Source organism: Canis lupus, chromosome 14 (assembly GCF_011100685.1).
Source record: "Canis lupus familiaris isolate Mischka breed German Shepherd chromosome 14, alternate assembly UU_Cfam_GSD_1.0, whole genome shotgun sequence".
In the NCBI taxonomy this organism is placed as follows: Eukaryota; Metazoa; Chordata; class Mammalia; order Carnivora; family Canidae; genus Canis; species Canis lupus.
In genome coordinates, this window is record NC_049235.1 from 45,669,763 (window position 1) to 45,695,120 (window position 25,358).

Here is a 25,358-nt window from a genome sequence, read left to right on the forward strand (position 1 = left end):
TGGTAACAGTTTGTCCAGTGTTCTTCGCTTTGACTTTTACCCACCCCTATCAGCTTTTGCTACCTCAGTGGCTCTGTCTTCAACTGGAAGGTTTTACTGGTTCACCTCAAAATTGCAACAAACATACTTCCTTTTTTCTTCCCTTCAACTTTTACTTCTAATACCAGCCATCTGTCCAAGGAATTACATCTTTAATAGTAAGAATACATTTCTCTGCTTTCAGTGGAAATTGATGAATATTATTAAAGTTGTATTTATTGTTTTTCATTTATCTTTAGATTTTAGGGTGCCTGGATAAAGTATTTTAAGTGCTTAAAAACAATTCATCAATCAGTGACTTATGTGAGACAGTCATTAAGACTTACTTCATATTGTGTCATTTTCATTTAAACAATTAAAACATATGCATAATAGGAATATCCATAGATAGGGCAGACAATACAGTTTGACCCATTCCTAAGTCTTAGGCATTTTTAATTCTGGCCAATACACCTGGCCTAAAACAGGAACAATGCTCTGATGACATTGAGCAGCCCTAGCAAATAAAGAGAACGTTCTTCCACTTTGAATTGCCATCCTGAATGGAGCCAGGTCCATGCTCCCAGGTTCTTTTAAAAAAATCTTTTTATGCCAAACTTTAAAGAAACCCCATTTTAAATGTGTTTATTCAAGTGAATTATTGGAATAGTCAGTCCCTTCTGATTTATGTGCAATGTGGATATTTCTTAAACAATTAAAAATTAAAATGAAAAATGTTTTTCTTGTTTCTGGTAGTTCTTAGAGCATTATAAATATCCAATTCTAAGAAGTAAAACACCTTTACTTGTATTCCTCTGTACAGTATGTCTAAACTATGTTTTTTAGAAAGTACCTTTTAGTTTTTAAAATGTTTAATTTTTTTATTTAAAAATAAATATTTTGGTTAGCCAGAATTTTTATATTTCTTTCAAGTCTGCTTTCAGAGCCATATTCCAGTGTCATGTGGAAAATGTTACCAAAAAATAAAGTGATGTCACTCTCTAGCTTTCAGAAGCTGTGATTTATGCTAATACTGATAGAATGATTTTTACTTAGTACAGGGGTTTGCATATTGGCTGCTCTCAGATACTTTTGTCATTTGTTAAAAATAAGCATGGAAGTAACTGCAACCATAAAACATGAAGCAAATACATTGTACTGGTGAATAGCATGGCAAGCGATAGAAGGCTCCAGCTTATTGGCGCTCTAGTTATGAGCAAATGCAATGGCAAATATTAAGGGCTCAGATACAGAAATCTGGTGGATTTCAATGAAAAAATAAAGTTCAATGTGGCATACATTTAATCAGTTTAACTGTGTAAGTTACCTGATGTTCCATGTTTTACATATTTTTAAGAGATAAAAAAAATCTTTCAAAATTAGATCAAACACCAGATTGTGATAATTTCTTAAAATTAACATGTTAAGGGGGGCTGGGGGATGGGGTAACTGGGTGATGGGCACTAAAGAGGGCACTTGATGGGATGAGCACTGGCTGTTACATGTTGGCAAAAAGATTTAAATAAAAAAATTTAAAAATTAACATGTTAACTTGTGGAAAATCATTCATAATTTATACATTTTATAAACTCATAACTTATACACTTCAAACTTCATTATTTCCATAGAAAAACACATCACGTGCCATGCCATGATTGAGATCTCAAGGTGAAATTTGTTAGGTACTTACTAAGTTCCAGGCACTATTCTAGGTACTAGGGGCATAGTGACAAACTAGGCAAACACAGCCCCTGCCCTCTTGGAGCTTATATTCTGGTAAGGGGCAGTCAATACACAGGGAAACAAATTTCAGATAGTGAAAATGCAATGCAGAAAAATAAGTCAGGGTAAGAGGAAAGAGTGCCAATTATGTTTGGCGTTTGTGCCTGTATCTTCTTATGACTAAAGCCTTTTTCTCTTTTCCTTCATTTAGTGAAATGTGAGGAGTGCATAGTTCATTATTTGGGACAGATGCCTTGTGTCCCTTAACTAGTCCCTTGACTAGTTAAAATAATTGTTCAGTTATATAGTATTATAGTTAAGTTTATAATTAATATTATTTGGGCACTATATTTTTTAAAGCTTGCTTTCTTTAAAAAAATTTATTATTTATTTGAGAGAGAGAGAGAGCGCACACGTGCAAGTGGGGAGAGGGAGAGAGAATTGCAAGCAGAATCCACCAAGGGCAGAGCCCAACATGGGACTCGATCCCATGACCCTGAGATCATGACCTGAACTGAAATTAAGAGCCAGCCACTGAACACAGCTGAGCCTCCCAGGTGCCCCTATAGCTTTCTGATGATTTGTGTTTCAGTTTTTAGAAAAGAAACCAAAGTAACTCTTGAGAAGTTTTCCTAATGAATAAATTTGCTAAATATTTGTAACGATCATTAGAACATTTTGTATCATAAAAACAATTTTCATGTTATTTTCATCATATTTTTATTTTGAGTTTATTATTTCTGTTATACCAGCAATCATTATTAGATGTTTACTCTCTGTTGACATCAGCTTATGAGACTATGACATCTCTGAGGGCAGGGACTGTCATTCATTTTGCTAGAATTCATCCCTAGAATCTAATATAATCTAATATAATTGGAATGTAGAAGAAGCTCAACATATCCTTGTGAATTTGATTTGAATTGAATTGTTCATGTGAACATTATCTCCTCTCTTTCCCAGTTTCCTATCACCCAATTCTCTCTCCTTTTTTCCAGCCCCCACCTTACAACATACCTATTATACCTCTTTCTCTCCACTAACCCTTTTTGCTCTGCCTTGTGAAACTTAATGGATTTCCATCTTAGATCCCTTGTCATCTCCAGTCATGAATAAATCTTTGGCTTTTCTTGGATCTACTCTGGGACTGGAAATTGTTGATAAAATTAGTCATAAAACTGACCCAACTGCTTCTATTGCCTCTCATGTTGTGTGATTTCACCCGGGCCTTACTCTGCTAATCAGAGTTCTATTAGCTTGTTTTTGTTTGATTTTCTATCTTATTCCCAACAGAAGTTAACCCTTATGATTTTGCTCAAGCTCCAACCTCTTCTCCTCCCCTAAACTGTACAGAAGCCATCATTCCTTCTCTACTGTGAAGATCAAGGTTGTCCAAAGTAAACTCTATTTCCCATTGTTTTATTAAAAATTTTTACAATCTTACTCATCTTTTGTCTTTCTGTTCTTTCTCAGAAGAAAACATACTTGGTCTTATCAGGAAATTCAGGCTTGTCACCTTGCCCTATAGAACTCTGCTTCCTCTCTCTCTGCATCCATTTCTCTGTCAGGAGTTTTCCCACAGTTCCCTTACCATCTCTTCCTTTGGCATTCAAGGCTCCCTTCAGTTCCAGTCATCAAGATTTTTCCTGCCTCTTGTCTTTGCATATACTCTTCCCTTGCCTTGAATATTGTCCTTTATCCACCCTCCAAAACTGCCCCCTGCCACAGATCTAATCCTCACCAGCTACTTTATCCCAAGTTATAGCTCACTTTCCCATGACTTTTCTCATTCTTCTCATGGCCTCTCAGGCATTTTCTTCATAGCATGAAGCATAGTTCATAATTATACCTTTATTGTGTGTTTATTTAGTATTTATCTCACAGTACTATAAGTTCCATGAGGAGAGGGACCGTGTCTGTGTTATTCACTACCATATATTCAGCACAGCACCTGTCATACATTGGGTGTTTCAGATCCTCTTCTGTTTTCCGGTTTCCTCAGGGATCTTGTAGGCCTAATATTTATCTCAGTTGAATTGTCTGCCCTTTCTTTTCTGCTGCTACCTTCTCCCATTTCTAAATTTTGCTCAGTTTTCCTCTGTTTCATTATATTGTCTTCTTTTTATTCCCCTTCAGACTTGTAAACTATGCAAATTATACTGCGGTCTCTTAAATATAAATTTGGGATGAAGCTAAATAGCATCATCTGTAAACAATTCATCTTTTGGCACAGGGAACAATATTAGTAGCATAATGGACACACGTAAGTTCTTAAAAGGGGGAAAGGAGTTTTTATTCATGAAGTAGGATTATTGTTTGTTCATTTAGCAGGTATTTTTAAAAATACCATCATGTTCTAGGCACTGCAGTGGGCATTGAGATATGCTAATTAAGAGGAAAGACAGCATTCCTACCATCCTGGAACTTATATTCTAGAGGAGAAGCCAGGCATTAAACCATTGTACAGCTAAACAAGAGTTGTGAGTTGTGTTATGTGCCTTGAGACAAATAGGGAGTTGAGAGAGTTAGGGATGGAGGCTACTGTAGACAGGGTTATTGGGGAAGGGCTTTATGAGCAGAAGTATGAGAAAATGAAGAACCAGGTGCATAGCACTCCAAGCTGGTGGAATAGAATTTAAAGGCCTGAATTTGCTGAGAAATTGGAACTTAAATGTCCTCTCTGCCTTTTTCTCTCTCTGTCTCTCTCACACATACATATACACACTCAAATGTAAATATGTGAGGCAATGGGTATGTTAATTAACTCAATGGAGGAGTCCTTTCATAATGTGTATGCATATCAGATCATCACATTGCACACTTTAATTGCAATTTTATTTGTCAATTGTACTTTAACAAAACTGGAAATAAAAGAATTTGAAGGCCTGGAGGGAAGAAAGGTGTTGGTGTATTCAAAAGACACATGGCCTCCCTGGCTTGATCTTAATGAGTGAGAGTGGCAGGGAGAGCCAAGTCATGTATTCCTTACATTCCACAGTAAGGAATTTAGATGTTATCCTATGAGTAGTGGGAAGCCATCAAATGGTTTTAAGGAGGGAAATTATGTGATCTTGTCTGTGTTTTTAAGAATTACTATGGCTACTGTTAGGGAATGATTTGGAAAACAGCTGGAGTGGAAACAGGGGGAGAGCTAGAGAGACTATTGTAGAAGTGTAGGCAATAGACAATGATGACTGGGGTTGTGGCCATAGAGATAGAATTAGAGAGCTCTAGGGCATATTTTAGAGGCACGCATACATGGTGATGGATTGCATGTAAGCGATGAGATGAGAGAGGAAGCAGAGAGGACTCCTGGAATGTTGGTTTTAGTAACAAGATGGACAGTAGTGGTACTAGTAAGATGGGGAAGTCTGAGGGAAAAACACTGTGTGTGTGTGTGTGTGTGTGTGTGCGCATGTGCGCGCGTGCATGTGGGTTAAGTGGGGGGACAGAATAAAAAATCTGTTTGGATCTATTCCACTCAAGAGGCTTTGTGGGCACCCATTTGTGGTTGTCAAGGTGTCTGGGGCTCAGAGGAAAAGCCAGAGCTGCAGAGAGACCTTTGGGATACAGCAGCCTCTGTATGGTATTTAAAGCTGAATGGGCTCAATTATGTGGAAAGAGAAAAGAGAAGGAGGGCCTCATCTAAACCTTGAGGCCATCCAGCATCTAGAGGTCAGGCAGAAGGGCAGGAACCAGCATCGGAAATTGAAGAGAAGCAGCCAAAGAATGAGTAAGAGGAAAACTGTGAGAAAGTCACCACGTGAAGGCCAAGAGAGGGGAGGGTTTCCAAGGTCAGCGTTGTCACGTGCTACCGAGATGGAGCAAGATGAGGGTAGAGGTGGGAGCTGACATACTTCTGAGCTCTTATAGGTTCTGTAGCATTTCTTCTTTTATATATTTTATGTGTATAAAGTATTCCTAATTGTTAATGGTAATGAAGTTTTATGTGTCTTGCTAACCCTTCCTTTTTTTGGTTTATAGAAATAGCAAATTTAAGCACTACATTGCATAAATCAGTACTTTCTCCTTATCTTGTTATATCTTCAGATGGACATGGTATCAGCCCTATTCCTAATTAGAACAGTACCAAACTTGTTTTAGGTCTGGGATCTTCATAATTGTTATAGTTGTTCTTCTCTTACTCATCTTTATATTGAACCTTAGCTCCATTAGCCAATTTCTTTACTTCCTTATGTTCCAGGTACTGTTGCAGGCAGTGGAAAAATTGAGGTGAGCAGAATAGGCATGGTCTCTAGCATCATGAAGCCTATGTTGTCACTTAATGGAATATTTATACAGATATTCCGTTTCAAAATGAGTTAAATACCATCAAAGCAAGAGATGACAGAAGCTCAGTCTTGGGAAGTAGCAATGGAGATCAAGAAGAATAGATAGATATGATAACTTTTTCAGGAGATAAACTCAACAGAATCTGGTAATTGATTAGAAATCAGGCTTGAGTGTAAAAGAGACCTATTGGGGAGAACTCCCGGATTGCTTGTCACAGTTGGCCAATGTGCCATTCCCTGAAAAGTCATCTTTGGAAGAGAACAAAGCTTGAGGGAGATGGATGATGAATTCTGTTCGGTCCGTGTTGAATTTAAATGCTCATCTCAGGGCACCTGGGTGGCTCAGCAGTTGAGCATCTGCCTTTGGCTCAGGTCATGATCCCAGGGTCTGGGGATCGAGTTCCGCATGAGGCTTCCTGCGAGGGGCCTGCTTCTCCCTCTGTCTATGCCTATGTCTCTGCACGCCTCTCTCTCTCTCTCTCTCTCTCTCATAAATAAATAAAATCTTTTTAAAAAATGCTCATCTCATGTCCACTTTTCCTGCAGGAAGCCTTCCCTGAATATTCTATCCTTTGCTAATTATTCTAACTCCTATAGAGTAAAATAATGTTAGTAATTTAAGGTGCTTCAAGCTAATACTTATAACTTTCAGTACTTCCCATTGACACTTCATATTACACTGTGTAGTTCTCTAATTGCTATATGTGCATTTTAAGTTAGAACATAAAATCTATGTGGGTATAAAATATGTGATCACTCTTTTTGTGTATATAACTGATGACACTTAGCAGTGCATGATGTTATATAGTAACTCACATTTGGATTCCCAGTGTCACTAGGTGATTTTTCTTGAGACTCAGCCTAATTTCTTATGAGTTAATTAATAATCTACAAAGATTCATTAGATAACAAATGTCTTCTAGGGCAATAGGAATGAATGAGTTTGTTGATATAAAGTGAATTATATATTCTCTGACATACTGGTGGAATATGTTCCCTATCTGGAACTAGTTTCTAATTAAAATTGTGAAACCCCTACCACTTACTGTGTTGAATAGCATTTAACTGATTTTCAAGGAAAACACAAGGATGGTAAACTTTCAAGAGTTTTCTCATCTTAAAATTTGTTTTTTTGTGAGTTTTTTTCTTTGTATGTTATAAAACATCATCTAAATTTGTGTCTGTAACAATTTGATAGTGCTCTTCATCCTTCAAATTGCCCTTAGAGATTTCAGCCTTAAAAAGTTAGGATTTTATTTTCCCAGCTGTTTAAATGTAATATATTTGAAGACAGAGGCACTGTCCTGTTAGTTTATAGCCTAAATAAATCTATTTTAAAGGTGTGCTGGTTTGAGGCCAGGTGGCATAATGGGATGACATATGAGCTATTCACATTTGAAGAGCTGGCACTAAATTCATCTCAGGATGCCAGGAAAATGACTTTAGAGGTGTCAATTTGCTGGACTCCTTGGTGGGCATCTGAGAACATCATAGAACCTTTGTAAAGTCTAACATAATGTATCCTCTGTAAATTATATTGCCACGTTAGCTGCCTAAGGTACAAAAGGGCAATTTGAATGACTTCAGTGGGCATTCCAAAATCTTGTTTTAATAAGTAATGAGAAGCACAAGCCTGTCTAAAAGAAGACCAGCCTAATCTAAAGGTTGTATGTGGGGCTGGGAATTGAAACTTAAGCTTTTCTGTTCCTCCAGTGTTTATCTGGCTCATCAATTATTTAGCAAATATTTACTTAAGCCCCTTTTTCTGAGCCTTTATCATTTTAGGCATGGATTTTATAGCACGACCAGTTACCTTTCCTCTCCCTGGCTTCAGGTCTCCTACAAATGCCAATAATAATATTTCAAAGAAGTGTTGTAAAAAACTTAGTAGTACTCCAAAAAAAAAAAAAAATACCACAATAACCCTGTCTTGAATACTTGTAAAATTATCTCTCAATAATCCCAAGGTGCTTAATTGGACTGCTTATCTGATGATCTTTTCCTTTTTTTATATGCATTTGCCAAGAATGTCTAGTAATTATGCACTCAGTTTCCATTTGAGTACCTTTTTGAATTACTTAAAAGGCCATCATCATTAATTCATATTTAATATCTGAATCTAAGGTTTCTTTATTGTAGTAACATGTTGAGTGCTAGCCAGAAGCATCACTTAATTTGAGAAAGCATAAAATGCTCAAAGGTACCGTCAGACTTTGATTTTTATTATGAAAATATATTTCAGTCACTCTCAGACTTAGTCTCTATTAGTCTCTATTAACTTGACCTATTTAGTTCCTTTCCTTTTGCATGTAGCATCAGCTCATTGCACAAAACAATCTGGCTAATGATCTGTTTAGAAGAGGCTCTAACCAGGAAAACAGTGATGATGGACCATGACAAGTGAGGAAGGGTGGTCCTGGGCAAGGGAGGTTCAGTCTGAAACTAACCTGCATATGGATTTGTGGCATTTCTAAGGTGTTGATCCAAGTTGATAGTACTCTAGGCTGCTTCCAGATCTCTTCTTTCCACAGATCCTACAGTTGGCTGGAGGCATCCTCCATGGAGTGAAAGATGCTGAAAGACAGGCAGATGGCTTTTTATTCAACTTCTCTGAACCTCGGTTTCTTTTTTTTTTCTTTACCCCTCCTCACTGGTAGGGCCTCAGGATCCTTCTCTCATTGAGAGTCTGTGATGCAGTCTTCTACCTACAGCAGTTCCAGGGTATAACCCAAGGCCCTACTGATTGCTTGGGTACAGCCCTTTGATGGTCACAAAGTCAGTTCGTAGAAAGATGTGAGAAGAACTGGGGACAAATTTTGCTTGCTTAACTGAAGAGGTGATCTCAGGATGAAATCATTATTTCCTGGGATTAAAAATTCATGTATTTTGTAAATCTTTATTGAGTACTTGCTATGTGCTTATTACACCATCCTAGAGTCTGAGTAGGCAGTCATGAACAAAATAGACAAGGACTCTGCCCTAATAAAGCATCCATCCTGGTGGGGAAGACAATACACAAGGAACAAAAGAGATATTTACAAAGCGTTTTAAGTAATATGAAGACGATAAGCAGAATAGTGTGATAAAGGGTAACTGGCAGGGGGAGGAGGCACTTAGGGAAGACTTTCTGAGGAGGGGTCATCTGAAATGAGATGTAAACATGGGAGGAGCCAGGTGTATGAATGTGTATGTGGTGGTGTTGGGAGTGAGAGCAGGGGGAGCAGGAGACATCCAGAAAGTGGGGAGAAGAAATGCAAAGGATTCAAAGGAAGTAGGAAAGAAGGTCCAGGTGACTGGGGAGAATGACAGGAGATGGGGTTGGTAAAGCAGGCCAGGGCCAGATTATAGAGGAGGCCTTATTCAAAGTTTGGACTTTGTTAGGAATGACCATTCTTGGGATAAGACTTTTTTTTTTTTAATGAACCTATTATCTCTTAGACCAAATGAAAGGTGACAGTCCTAACCTTGAATAGCCAACCTGCACTCATAAACTGGAATTAATGTTAGAAGTCAGCATCATGTTGAAAAAGCACTTTATTGTATTCAAAAGCCTGAGACCACTAACTCCTCAGGCATTTATCACTTTGAAAGTGGAGGAGTAGGAAAGTTTAAAAGGCTGTAGCAATAACATTTGAGAAAATGAATAATTCATTATTCATGAATAATGAATTGTAAAAAAAAGACTCCTCACTTGTGATTAGAGATTCATAATTTTCATTTTACAACAAAATACAGTTGGCTGCCATGCATTCTTGACTTACTTCATCTAAGTACAATTAGGCCTAACACATTAGTGCCTTGATGTGCAGACTTATGACTGGCTTCTTGTGTTGAAACTATTAAATTTTAATGTATTCAGCTTAAGCATAAGTGGTCACAGATGATTCATAACCCTGCTCCTTGCTTTTGGTGAAAATGATCATCAGCAAGTGAATTGTCCCCAATGGCCACACTTATCTTCGTAGTTGATTTCCTAAACATTTTTGTATCTGTAGGAGACCATGAATAAACATTGCATAGCTGATGGGTAAAGCACAATGATAATTGCTTTAAAACCGCAGATATTTAATGATGATAAAGTAGAACTCTAATTCTTGACATTTTCTTTTTTAATTCCTGGTGTCAGGAGGGTATAAGTGGTATAAGCTGCTCTTTAAGAATGGTGTTAGCCAACCATGAGCTTTTTTTTTTTCTTTAAGAAATAAATGCCAAGAGTTGCCCGCAGTTTTATGATCTCATCATTTAGCTATTGGGCGTAGAAGCAGGATGAGGAGCAGGCTTGCCCTACTGAAGCTTTAGACAGCAGCTTAATCCAATAAAAATAGGACTGTGGCTTGGGTGTATGAGTCTTACCAGCCTGGCAGTTATTTGAATGCTCACCTGACCAGCCCCTATTACAGGTACTGAGAAATCTCAGCCCACTATGCTGCTAGCTGAGTTTACTGATCTTGTGCAACCTGTGTAGACACATATAATTCCATCATATACCTCTAGAGTTTGAAGTCCTGGTTGCCTTCACAATAAACACCCAGTTATCTGCCATGGCTATTGAGTCCCTTTGTGATCTGGCTCCTGGGTCCCCAGCCCCTTCTCTTGCACTTGCCACTAGCAATGTATGCAGCTACCATTCTGACCTATCTGCAGCTCTCAGCAGGAAGCATGTTCTCTCCTGTCCTGAGGTCTCCCTCATCCCTAGACATGTAGCTCTTCTACCTAGGATCCCATCTTGCCTACACTCTGGCCAGCTGACTTCTGTGGTCTTTGGCAACTTAAATATTGTCTGAGACCATTCTTGTCTCTCTCCATATTCCTGGTGCCCCTATCTGCCTGGGTCATGGCTTCATCCCCATTTGTGCATGCACAGCGTAGATAGAATTCTATTGCGTTAATAGGGATCAGTATGTCCTAACTCAACCCTGCTGTGGGCTTCTGGAGGATAGAGATTTTGTTTGGGTTCTTGGTACCCCTACCTTTTAGCCAGAGTCTGCACACAGTAGGCTTTCTGTGCTGGATGGATTGGTGTCTGCCGTATATCTCCTTTCTGGCCCTGGAAGGATATGGAACAGCTGGCTCCTCTCCAAACCAGTCTAGATATCCTACTGGATTATTCTTGGTAGTAACAAGATAAGCAAACTTCAGTCTCCTCATTGCATTACAATTTGCTTCCCTTTCTAAATGAAGACATTTTTACAATCCCTTTACTTAACGAAGGAGCATGGTCCAAACTTGCTGTACCCTGTGAAATCCACATGAGACTCATTCATGAACTATTATGAGATTAGCCACACCTGGGTGTCGGCTTTGTTTCGAGTGCTCTGAGAATTGCTTTGATCAGAGCAAGGTCAAAAGAAGAGTGCTGCTGCCTGCTTCCCATCCCGTCCTTGGTCACTGTCACTTCAGTGGATAGCTGCACCACTGAACAACCTGTCTTACATAAGCATAATAGTCTTTTAGGCCTGGGGGATAAATCTAAAAGTCTCCATTCTAATACTCCAGGCTGTTCTCTGTCTGAATGGCCCCAGAAAGATAGATGTTTATTCTTAAACATCTCCAGGGATAGAGGCTTCCACAGCCCTCTCAATTATGTGTTCCATTATCTCACCAGCCTTCTCATTAGGAAGTTTTTTTCCCTTAATGTCTAACTTTAATCCCTCCTGTTGCAATTTAAACTCATTTCCTTTTGTCTTGGCTTCAGTGGAAATAAAAAACAAATAACTCAGCAGCACCCACCTACCCTATTTGTAACTGAAAATGCCAGACTTCCTCTAGGCAGCTCTCTCTCTCTCTCTCTCTCTCTCTCTCGTTAAATGGACCTCATTCTCGTATTTTCTCCTTTTGCCATTTCTTGAAAACTCCTCCTTTTAAAAACTTTCATTGCTCTTCCTGCAGCAGATATAAGGGACCATGCATTTCAGTTCTGTCATCTGTCATTTAATCCTGCAGTTATCTTTTCAGTCTGCCAATATGTAGAACCTTAGTAAGCTATGTAACACACTGAAAAAGAATCAATGGGACACTCTTGTCAAGTGCCTTAGAGTTGTGGAGTTCTTCCTCTTTCTAAGTGATCTACTACCATTGTCCAATAGCCTCTCTGCCCTCATTTCCATGCTTCAGGGTGAAATGTTTTTCCTGTCTATTTCTTGCTTCTTCATATGTAAGTGTCATGCAGCCACAACTACAGTGTTTCTGGGACTTAGGTCTACTCACTACTCTGCCAGGGAGTTCAGGCGATGGAGGGAGAAGGAAAGGGGACAGTATTCTCTTTTTCTTTTGCCTTTCCCAGGTCCTAGAGGCAGCATCCAGTAGAGTTGGCAAAAGCTACAAATTCCTAGGTCACAAGAACACTGATCTTTTCGGGAATCTGAGTTAAGGACTTGGGAATAATATGAAAAGGAAGATGAGCTAGAAAATAAAAATACAACCATGTTTACCACCTTAAAAATAGGAATTTCTCAGGGCTGCCTGGCTGGCTCATTTGGAAGTGCATGCAACTCTTGATCTTGAGGTCATGGGTTCGAGCCCCACATGGGGTATGGAGATCACTTAAATAAAATTTTTAAAAAATAAGAACTTCTCCCTAAAAATTAGAAAGAAGATAATGATAGGTGTGAATGAGTATTTAGTTGAATTAACAGTAAGAGAGAAAAGGAAGCACAGCAGGAAGAACACACAGATGTGATCAAATACGAAGAAGAAAAAGTGCTTTAATTTGTGATCCTCAGGAAAATTCATGGTAAGATTCCTTAGCAAAATTTAAAAAAAGCATAGAATTCTAGAATAAGAATAGTGACTCAAATCTATAAAGAAACATGACAAGATTTTCTGTTGATGGCTATGTAACCTATGCTATTAATCCACATTGACATGTTAACAGCACTGCCTCTACTTTGTGGAGAGATAGGTGTTATTAATTTGATCTCTTAATTATTCTACATAGTCTGACCCTTCGGGAATAACCTTTGATTGTAAATGGAAATCTGTAATTGAAATTAGTATAATTTCAGAGTAACTTCAAATTGACAGGAATATAATAGGACTCCAAGTAGCCTGATATTTTCTTCTATGCATTGAAGATTTTACTAATGATACTCAGTCTTCTGTATAGTAGTACCATGCAGGCATTTTAAGGAACATCTAATTAGCCCTTAAATTACCCTTGAAAATCAAAGGAAGAAATTGATGTGCATGGCTAGTGGACTGGATATTAAGTCTCTGTAGTATGCAATAGAGGATAGCGAACATCAGTAAGCACATTTGGAGGATTTCTTAAGGAGATATTTCTTGTTAAATGTGCATGTCTGTCACCTAGGGCTATTTCAAATTAACTGTAACTAATCAAAAGGAAATGAAATATGTATTTCTCTTGCTTCTATGGAAGGGTACCATTTGACTTAAGTTTCATTCTGCAGACAGGGTAAAATGCCATCTTACCCCTAAATTAAATTAGTTGCCTTCTGCTAAATCAATTGCATGCTGCATTGTATGGCACAACCCTTTAGCCTCAACTAAACTTGAAACATCTAATACACAAAAACTTAAAAAGCCTAAAATCTTGGAAACTTACTGATGGGAACCATGGAAATGAGACAGTCTTAATATTTTTTATGCAATCAAAAATATGCCCATTTAGATGACATATGTTGGTGCAACAGAGAGTATGAATACAGTGTAATTGTTATTAGGGAGTATATTTTTTGATTTACATTCCTAAGGCCTAGGCAACTGCAATGGATCTTAGGAGTGTGAATCAGATATAGAGTCAAAATGGTACTCTAGATGTATTGTGTCATGTCAAATATCAAAATGGCAAGTTTGGATCAATAATTAAATAAATAATTTGCAAAATAATATGTAGGTTCTTGCCTAGATTTTGGCTTCCAGATTTTAAAATATCTATACATTTCACTTCAACTTTAAACCAAGGTCAGACCATGGGAACTTGAGATCTAAAAATGGGCTTGTTGTTAGGCTCAGTAGTAACTGTTTCATTTTAATTCATTGTCACCCTATGGCTGTCATTCCTTTTAAAAGACTACTTTTAGAAGAATTTGCAATCCCCACAAACATGGGAGGTAAAGTCTATGCAGGAGAAAATCATTCTATTTGAGCCACTTCTGATATCTTTCTGATCTGAAGTCAAGACATTGATTAGAAAATTGAATTTTAATTTTTTTATGGCTCATTTTACAACTACCCTGTATCTTAGAAAGGAGACAGCGTGGTGTTTTTGCCTCCAAAGAAATCGTGTGTATTTTTGGCTTCTTATCTGGCACTTTAAGGGGAACTTTTTGTTTTAGTCTAGTGTAAAATTGATTCTCATGTGAGTAACTCAATCCTCTATGCCTATTGAGTTGCACGTACGGGTCAGTTTAGCTGCACTGCATACTGTAAATGATGGTGAAGGGAAGGAATGTCTGAGTAGGAGTGCAATATAATATCTGTGCCAATCTGCATTCAGTGCTAAAGCATGAGATGAGTCATGAGATGCAAAGTGAGAGCTTCTTTGAACAGTGTTTACAGTGGGCCTTATTGCATGGTTGGAGTATTTGAGAGGAAGCTAGGTTAAAACTTTAGCTCTCAGTACGTTGCTGCCAATAAGACCAAGTACTTACTGGAACTTATGCTTTATTCATTTTAGCTTTGAAAGATTTTTTAAAAATCTTGCCTGGAATTCCATCAATTTAAAAAATATATTTCATTGTATTACTGTGTCTTGCTTTAAAGATAAGAATTGGCTTCTTTTAGGCTGTCTCCTCTTTGTTTTATTGGGAAATGAGAGAGAGAGATAGAGAGAGAGAGAGAAGGAGGTAGGGGAAGAAAGAAAGATCTTTTTCATTTGCATCTTGGTTACATTTAGTGTAACTTATCTGCTATGGATCTATTCTTACACTATCCACTCTGTATTCCTCTCACCGTATTTGTAATTCTCACCTATAACACTCCCTGCATTTTAATATTGGAAGGCATTTTAATATAAAGCAAGAAACATATAATTAGTTGGAAGTGATGTGTTTTTGGAGCATGATATATTGAGGTAGGCTGACATGGATTTGTATTCTAGTCTGTCACTTACTTGCCATGTGTTTTTTTTTTTCCTTTATTTTTTATTGAATTATAATTGACAGGCAACATTATGTTAGCTTTAGGTGAATGATTTAATTATTTTATATATTACAAAATCATCACCATGATAGCTCTAGTTACCATCTGTCCCCACAGAAAGTTATTGTAATATTATTGACTATATTTCTTATGCTATACATTATATCCCAGGGACTTATTTTTTTGTCTTTATTTTTTTTTTAAGATTTTATGTGTTCATTTGAGAGAGTGAGTGAGTGAATGGGAGAGAGAATCTGAAGTAGACTGAACACAGAGCCTGATGTGGACCTTGATCCATATGTGTGTTTTGTTTTGTTTCTTCATATGTTTTGTTTTTTAGATTGGCCTTGTGATTTTTTTTAATTGATTTTAATTTAACCCTTCTGAGTCTCTGTCTTCTCAACTGATACGATAGCAGCATTGGGAGGACTGATTGAGATAAACCAAGGAACACGGCATAGGACCTGCCCCAGGGGAAACACTCAGTTCATGATGATTTTTTTGTTTTATTATGATTATTATGATGGAAAATGATTTATTCCTTTTTGCGTCAGATGTTCTAAAACTGCCACGGAAGATTACATAAAGAAATTCTTGGCTGTTACTTTAAAGCCCTGATCAATTTCTTCTGGAAAAGAGGTGAAAATATAATGTGTGCTCATTCTATGATGAGAATAACAATCTCACAAATATTTCTGTGTTGCCTTACCAGGCATTTGAGATTGAAAGCAGATCCAGCCTGTTTCTCCAAAAACTGAACTCATTGCTGGGAGATAATCTCTCTTTTTGAGGTAAAGAATGATTTGTACTAATTTTTTGGAACTAACGCTTGAGGATCTCTGGCTGTGAAACTGCGGTATAGCTATAACATCAGAGGGTAATATTTGCATTGTGTGATGGGTGAGGCTACGTGGACAAGTGGAAGCAGCTTAAAGGTTGGTATTGGGAGAACCTATTTAAATCCAGATTCTACCTAATAATTGTAGATCATTGGCACCAGCATCATTTCTAAAATGATGCTTATAATGCCTAATTCACAAGGGTCCTGAAATATCAAAAAAAAAAAAAAAAAAAAAAGAAAGAAAGAAAGAAAACATACTAAAGGAACCTCATCTCTGTCTCTGAGTAGATGCCCAGTAAATTCCCTTTTCCTCTGTCCTACCTGTGTTAGAGGTAGTTCAACATGGAACTTCCGACCTACCCTGCTTTCTAAGCCCTCTGACTTTGAGCCTTTGTGTCTGACCTGTTACTGTGTTTGCCTACGTGATGTGAAGGAGTCTGGTCCTGTCATAGAAGTTGCCTGGTAGAGTTTCAGGAAAATGTGACTTAAAGAGAAATAAAGTAGAACCTCTTTACTGACTAAAACATTAGTGAGCTGGCAGGAAATGCATCAGTGCTAACTAATGACTTCTTCCTCACTAGTCTCTTGTACTCAACGGAAGGATGTTATTTGACACTTTGTTTTCTTCTGTTCTTTCTCTTGCTCCCCTGTCATTTTTGTTTTTCTCATGTTACATGAAGATAGCAGAGATTATTTTAAATTCTATATTTAGTTCAAAGCTGCCAGGTTGGTTGAAGGAGGAAGAGCATGCATGTCATCACTTAAGTTTTAACAGCCTCTTCAGGGCTGATGTGGAGACTTGCATAGCAGTCAGTATCCACATAGGGTCAAAAGCAGAGCCCAGATCAATACAAAACATTAAGACTATCAGTTCCCCAGATGAGGTATCTGTTTTAAGTATGACAGTAAACTATTGCTATAAATAAATCAGAACACTTCCTAGACAGCAGCTATAGAGTATTTGTTTATACAGGTACAAGGTAGGAAATGGAAGGGACTGTGTCCCTGGATCTGATTTGGATCACTTATTTATTGCTGGAAAAAAGCACAGGGAGTGTGTCTGCAGATAACATCTGGACCAGTTTTTTCTCCAGTGTCTATTTAAGTTTGTTTCCTTTAGACATGGATTCTGTTGATTTCTGCCTTATGGGTCACAGACTGCACTTTATGCTTTACACAATCACATATACATATAGATACAGTTTTGATATATACTGTTGAGAAACCTTGGTTCTCATTATTATTAAGATGTTGGCATAATGTTAGGTTGGTGATCAAGAAATGGTACAGATAAGTTGTAATGCTGTTTTGTAAAAGATGTCTATACTTTTGCTAATTTTGAAAGATCTCACATTGCAAATTTTATATACATATATATTGCAATGTGCATGTGTGTGTGTTACTATACATCTATGAGCTATGTGTATAATATATATTATATGACATACACATTATGAAATATATATATTTATATATATTGTATTATAAAGTATCCATATTACAAAATACATACATATTTTTAAAATTCTCATACTAAGTTATTTCCTGGAAGAGAGTAAATTTTGAGAATAACCTCAGCCTTAAAGTTCCCATTAACTGAAGAGTACCAAACATTTCTTCTCTCCTCCTCCTCCTCCTCCTCCTCCTCCTCCTCCTCCTCCTCCTCCTCCTCCTCCTCCTCCTCCTTCTTCTTCTTCTTCTTCTTCTTCTTCTTCTTCTTCTTCTTCTTCTTCTTCTTCTTCTTTAGTGAGATAGAGTGCACACATGTGAGCAGGGGTGGGAGTGGCAGAGAGAGAGAGAATCTTAAGTAGGCTCCACGTGCTGTGTGGAGCCCACCGCAGACTCAGTCTCATGACTCCAAGATTGTGACCTGAGCCAAAATCAATAGACACTTAATTGACTGAACTGCCCAGGTTCCTCAAGAACCAAGGATTTCTAATAATGACCTTGTGACCTAAAAATTAAAGAAGTCTTGGTCTGTTTTGTTTGTTTGTTTGTTTGTTTCAAAGTAGTATCTATGATTTGGAAGGTTGAGAGAAAAGAATTAGTGCTGTTCAAATTTAAACCATTGTTTGCTATTTTTATAGCTCTGGATATTATCAGAGTGCTATCTTTTTCTTTTTTAACAAGGTGAATTAGTGAGTCATTACTATATGTATACAGTACGTTTTTGCCAAAAAGTTATAAAATACATATGTTATTAATATAAAGACAAAACTTTCAAATGAAAGATTCTAAATTGGCTTAAAATTTCATTGAAGAATAATTTACATTAACAAATTAGAGACATATTTTCCCAAAGAAAATTTATAATAAATATTAGATCCTTTATGTTAAGAGTATAAACAGCTACAATTTAAGAACAGAAGAAAATAACTATATGAGGAACTAAATTTCCTCTGGATGTATGTTTCTTCCAGGTAGTGGTTCAGTGGGATATTAAGGACTATATTAGGAAAAAGAGGCAGGGGTTGTACTCAGATTCTGTTCCCCTTCAGAGTGGAAGCCTGATGTCATACTGAAGTAGATTTAATTAGATGTGTGTTACTTAAGGGATCCCAAAGTCAGATCCGGTCAGTTCTCAAGTACTTAGGGTGCACCTACCTAAGACCCTATCTTTATGCTTTTCTTTCCATCTGATGATAGTGTTCTTTATTGAACTTGAAAATATATCAATTCATTCTTTTTTCCCAGCAGTGTTCAAATTCCGCAAAGTCTCTCCCTTCTTCTGTTGTAAGTATGTACATTTAATGTTACATATATGTTTCCTTGGATCCCAGGACTCTCAATAGCTGTTGACATTTCTTTTTCTGTCTTTCAAAGTCAAATTTCTCTGAAACCATCTTTCTTGTTAACTTTCTGGATCTTGAGAGCAGCATTTGGTACCACTGACTGAGTGGTCAGGTAATCTTCCCTAAATTCCGTGATCCTACTCTCTCCTGGTTGTCTCATCTTGTTGGCTGTTCCTTCTCACCCTCCTTTGTGAACTTCTCTTCCTCTTCCTAGCCTGAAAAGTTGATACTCAGGTTCTGTCCTTGCCTCTCTTTTTTTTTTTACTGGCTGATTTTATTTTCTGTCATTAGTCTCTTTTTGTATACTAATGACTTCCAGATTTGTATCCTCACTATATCTCTCCCAAGCTCTAGGTCCGTATATCCAGCCACTTGTTGGCCTTCTTTGCTTGAATGTGACATATGCATCTTAGGCTCACATTTTCAGAGACTGAAATCATCATCATCCAAATCCCACTGTAACCCAAGCCCTTTTCAATTTGTACTTTGTATCTCAGATTGGTACTGCCCCCTACTTAGTTGCCCAGGATAGTCACATTAATTCATAAAATCTCTTGTCTTAAGCCTTTGCTCTCTGTCATCACTGCCTCTAGCCTGTTCTAGGCTATGCTCTTGCTAGATTTGCTTTGTTACAGTAGCCTCTTCTCTATTCTGCTAGTCTTTCTTCTTCAATACATTTTCTACATTTAAGAACATGTAGGAAGAAACTCTTAGCTGAAATCTTTAACTTTAGCAGCTCCCATTATTTCTAGGATTAAGTCCAAATTCCTTACAATGGTAGCAGGCCCTGCATCACCTAATGATCTCATAGTGCCTTCTTTTCTAGCTTTACTTCCTACTCCATGACAGGAGCAAGCTTCATTTTCTCTTTATTATAAACATTTACATATGGCTCCCTCTTCGGAATGCCTTTTGTCTAGCCAGTTCCTAATTGACCTTCATATATTGGCTTGCGTGATATCTCTTCCAGAAGCTCCTGCTAGCATCCCCACTTCCTTCCTCCCATTCACCAAGTCAAGGTTTTGTGTTTTTCTTATGTAGGCCCGTAGCTTACCGCATCGTAGCACTCACCCAAGTGTGTTAGAATTCCTTTTTATTTTCAACTTTTATCTCTAGACTGTAAGTTCCTAAAGGTTAAAGAAGTTGAAACTTGGTAGTAGTTCCTGGAATATAGCATATGCTTGAAAAGTATTTCTTGAATGAAGTGTATAAATGAATTACTGTGACTGTTCCTTACTGTTTCCATGGAGGTTTTGCCAGTGTCATCATTTATCATATCTTCCCTCAGTTTCAGAATCTCCTAATTTCATGTGAGAGCTTACCTTCAAAATATGTTGAACAGTATTGCACTATTAATGAAAAGTAAAATATAGTATGGTATTACAGTAGTCTTCCCTCAGATTAAGACGGAAGGAGTATAAGAAAATATACATGTGTCTGCTCATTTGTGTAAAAGAAAACAGGAAGGATAAATCAAAAACTAAAAAGACTTGGTTACCTATAGGGAGTGAATGGTAAGGGAGGAAGTCATGGTAAATGAGAAAGAAGAGAGGACATGGAAACAGGATAGCAGGGAAGAGGAGGAGACAATTCTAAGAACCCTTTTATTAATATTATTTGATTTCTGGAACTGTATAATTTGACTGAAATCACTAGTAGTAGTTTGAACTCATGGTTTTATCCATATATAGATGTATATATACATATATGTAAATACAAAAATAAGATAGATCTGTGTATGTGTGTGCACGCATGTTTGCATGGTTAGTATACCTCATATTTCCTTGCTCTGTCTGCTAGAAGGGCCTAGAATTGAAGACATACTAGCAGGGTGAGCATTCCAGGTATTCTATCTTTAATAAAAGGAATAAGCCCAATTCTATAGGCAATGCATGCTTATCTTTAAAAATAGCTTTATTTTCTGCTTTTCTTCTTTAATGTATTGTCCTGTGACTAAAAAAAAAAACATTTCTCAAAATTCAAAATACATCCGAATGCAAAGGATTTTTACGTTAGAAATAAACAGCAATAGCTCCTTCTACAAGACAAGAAATCTATAAATTTTTATAACTTGAACAACCTAAAAAGGAACCAAAGCTCTTTGGAGAAGTAGTTGATTCTAGACCAAAGGCAGAAAACATGAGGTGAGCTTAGAGCCTCTTACTGTGGCAGAAAGTCTGAAAGCATCTTCAAAAGACAGCTTCAAGGAGCTTCGAATAGCCAAAGCTGGAACAATTTTGAGCAACAAAATAAATAATGATAGTATTGGATTATATAACCCATAGAATTAAATAAATATCCATGAATCCATATTGAACTAAGTAATATATTGAATAAATAAATGAGAATGGATAGATCTTCCTTTCAGTAAAAATGAGAGAATATTCAAAATCACCATTAGACAAACACCACAATAATTACTACAGGTGAGCTCTATCACTGGATGCCAACACTGGTAAGGAAAAGTTTGAGAAACAGGATATCTGTATAGTCTTAAAGTATCTCCCAATATGTTTATTAATTAAAAAGAGAAAAATATTACTTAACAGCAGAGAAAAATGGAAGACACACTTTAACTAAATGATCATTGTCAACATTACTTGTAATAAGACATATTAATGTCATGTATCCCTGATATGAAGTGCTCAGAAGTGCACAAACGTTGCTTCTGTGGTATTCTTAACAAAAGCACACATCTCCCTGAAGAAACCTCACACAAACCAAATTGAAAAACATTCCAGAAAGCAGCAGTATATTTTCAGGGTTACAGGAGACTGAGGACTTCTCACCAATGAGAGGAGACAAAGGAGATAGAATGACTAAATGCAATCTGGAATTCCAGATTGTATCCTGGAAGAAATAAGAGACATTTATGGAAAAACTGGTGAAATTTGAATAAAACCTATAGGTTAACTAGTTAACAGTATTATACCAGTGTTAGCTTCCTGGTTTTGATAATTGTATGTGGTTGTAGAAGATGTTATACAGGTAAAGAGTATATGGGAACTCATAGTATTTTTCCTCAACTTTCTCTGCAAGTCTAAAATTATTTTAAATAAAACTTTTTATAAATAAGAGCAACAAACATGCTCTAGGATTTCCTCTTAAAAACAAACACAAATACTTTGGATAAAACTATTAGGGTAAACCTTGATTGATTTGTTCTACCTTATTTTATCCCTCATCTACCTCTGGTAAGGGTGGTAATGAACAACGAAGAGTCAAGATGCAGATAGCCAAGGAGTAGAAAAGCAAGGTATGAGAGCATTAACTCCTAAATAATTGAAGGTTGGCTATGTACTTGTTTCCAGTTTGCATGTACAAAGCAATTTGCACTTAGCTTGATGGTTTTAGTTGCTAGCATCTGGCAGTAATGATGTTGTTTGCTTTCAGGCCATTCACTCGTAGCATATTATGCAGAAAGTGGCCTTGGACAGCTCCTCCATGGTGTATGTATGGTTCCATGTCCAAAGTCTTATTTGCGCAATATCCCGTAGCTGTTTAGCAGTGAGCTTCAGCTAGAGCCCCAGTCTCCAAATGCCTGACCACATTCACCTCCCACCTACACAACATCATCTTTTCTTTTATAAAAATCAAACACTAGAACGAAGTTGGAAAGCTTTTTTCAAATTGTAATTGTAAGAAAAAGCTGAAGAACTTGTTTTCAAAATTAATCTTTAAGCTTCAGTTTTAGCTGCGATCTTTGCCTCTTGCTTTGTGTCAACTTTGTGTCAGTGGTGCGCAACAAATATCTATGTAGTGCTTACTGTGTGCCAGACATGTTTCTAAGCGCATTATAAATATTTTTTTAATTTTTTAAATTTATTTATGATAGTCACACAGAGAGAGAGAGAGAGAGTGAGAGAGAGAGAGAGAGGCAGAGACACAGGCAGAGGGAGAAGTAGGCTCCATGCCCCGGGAGCCCGACATGGGATTCGATCCCGGGTCTCCAGGATCGCGCCCTGGGCCAAAGGCAGGCGCCAAACCGCTGCGCCACCCAGGGATCCCAACGCATTATAAATATTAAAGCATGGACTACTTACATCATCCAGTGAGGTAGGCACAATATCAGATGAAGAAAACAAAGCCCAGCAAAGTGAAGGAATTCATTCAAGGTCACATACTTCTTCAGAAGTCTGGTCTACTAATTATATGATCAGGTCCTGGCAGTGCATATATATATATTCTCTCTGTATATATTTAGTGTGTATATATGTATAGTTTCTGATATAGGGAAGAATATGTATTGTACTGGAAGTCATTGGGATTATGTATAGTTTTAGGAGGAGTTATATATATTTTTTAAAGATTTTATTTATTTATTCATAAGAGAACACTGAGAGAGAGAGAGAGACAGGGACAGAGACAGAGACACAGGCAGAGGGAGAAGCAGGCTCCATGCAGGGAGTCCGACGTGGGACTTGATCCCGGGTCTCCAGGATCAGGCCCTGGGCTGAAGGAGGTGCTAAACCACAGAGCCACCTGGGCTGCCCAGGAGGAGTTATATTTTGAAAGAGGTAGAAGGACAAGTGGAAAATGTGAAAAGACATTTTTAAGCTATTTTTTCTTTTCTTTTGGCAATTGATTATCATTTTCAAATTTAAAATATGCACCATTAAACACCATTTTCTGAAGTTACAGCTTGGGTTTGTTTCCTACTCTTAATTAAGAGAAGTGATCTCTCTATTAAAAGGAGAATGCTTATCTGGCTTCTCCTGTTGTGTAACCTTATCTGACTTGAACAGGGCTGTCAATTGGTTGATTAGTCACTATTAAGTCCAGGACTTCAGGCTGGTAAATATTTGGCTTAAAAAAAAAAAAAAGATTTAAAAAATAGGTATTCCAACCTCTCCCAAGTAGAGGAGGACAGAGAGGAATTGATGCTACGTGCTCTCTGTTGGCTCAGTATTCCTTTTAGCTTTTTAGAAAGTAAATAAGAGTCGTGCTCTCCTGGATTCAATCACTATGAAACAGTTCAATATTCTGAAAACCTTATAGAAATGTTCCCATTTCTGAGAAGGCTTAAAGCTTGATTCTAATATATCTTTGACCTGTCACTTTATTTTTATTACCATTATTTATAGTAACTTTGTATTATTATAGCGCTTTCACATAAGTTGATTTCCACATCAACACTGAACTAAGGAGGGAAGTTACCACCACTGTATGGACAAAAGTAAGACTTAGAGATTTCAGTTTGCCCAGCATTAGACTGATACTCATACTCTTTATGCAGGACAGGATGTGTTCTGAAGCCCAGAAATAATAATTGTTCAACTGTGGTCTAGATGGAGCAAGACTGTGTCAGGGATGGCCTCTTTTTTGCCACAGGTAGTCAGTTATCTGCTTGTGCTGGCCCTTTAAGACCAGTTTTACGCTTCTCTCTCTCTCTCTCTCTCTCTTTTTGGTAGAGAACTCTGCTAAAAAATTAAAGGCTAGTTTTGGCAAGTTCTGGAAGACAGGCCAGAAATCACATAGGAAGTAGAGTGTGTTACCACTTCCCTTGCGCAATCTCTTATGCCACAGCCTGCAACAAAATATTAACAGGGTATCAGGTAGGAATTTCTGTTTTTATGTTGCCTTGCCTTTTAGGAAGGAGTCATCACAGCCATATTCTGAGATTCATGAGCTGTTAAAATCTATCCCATATCAGTGTATAAGCTTTCATATTTCCTACATCTGGGACAAAGGGAAATGGTGTAGTCTTCCATCTGGATTCAGAATATACTTAGCAGAGAAAAAGCATATGCAAAATGTAGTATGAAGCATTGGAGTAAAGCCTGAAGGAAGTATGCATTAAATGTACCAGAACATGAAAATCCTCAGTGTTCAAAGGAGACAATTCAGCCTAGCTTTAGGCCGCCGCCTTTTGTCGGCTCTGCTTTCCCACCAGTCTGCACGGCTGTCTGTTTCTTCATGTTCAGAAGGCTAAAGCTCACTCTTTGGCCCAAAGTCCTAACAGCTTGAAAATCTTAGTGTTGGATATTTCTATTTGAAATCCCTAATAAAAGTGGGAAAATTTTGAGGGGCCATCCTTTTCAGTGTTTAGCTTGGAACTCATCCTGTCCTTCAGGGGCCTCCAAAGACTAACCACTTCATCCTCTGAAACACTTCATTATGAGCTGAAAAGGAGCCAGAACAAAAGACCCTTTTCTATCTGAGATGGAACAGGACAGTATGTTTGTCTTACTCCCAATATTGCCAGGTCTTAGGGTCACCAAGCCATTCACTATCTCAAGTTGGTCTTATTTATTTGTGTCATGCAAGGGAAATTTATTTTCTAAATTGTTAAGGGTTTGAATATATTTATTATACTCTTTGGAAGCCTTGTCTTGAGGTACTGAGGTTTGTTTTCCATCAATTTGAGCCTCAAACTTAAAAGAGTTTTAACAGTGGCTGGGATATTACCTGTCATTTTAATGATCAGAGATGAAGAGAAGTTGAATTATGAGATGACCTGGACAACAACCAGATTTCAGAACCCATTTCAATAGAGTGTTATTGAGCTGCCCAGAACTTTTGATGGTGGTAAAAAAATAAAATAAAATAAAATGTCAGCCAAGCTTTTCAAGACAGATTAGAGAATTACCC

General features: G+C 37.4%; 1 protein-coding gene across 14 annotated transcripts in view; it reads left to right on the plus strand.

Annotated features, from left to right (window-relative positions):
* BBS9 (Bardet-Biedl syndrome 9) overlaps positions 1-25,358 on the plus strand; it is a 432,261-nt gene that overhangs the window by 379,996 nt on the left and 26,907 nt on the right. The window contains exon 23 of one of the 14 annotated variants that reach the window (XR_005369689.1): positions 15,847-15,925. The exons of the other annotated variants lie outside the window; for them this stretch is intronic. The gene's annotated coding sequence lies outside the window, so the exon portion shown is untranslated. The remainder of the gene's footprint in view (positions 1-15,846; positions 15,926-25,358) is intronic. 14 annotated transcript variants of the gene reach the window in all.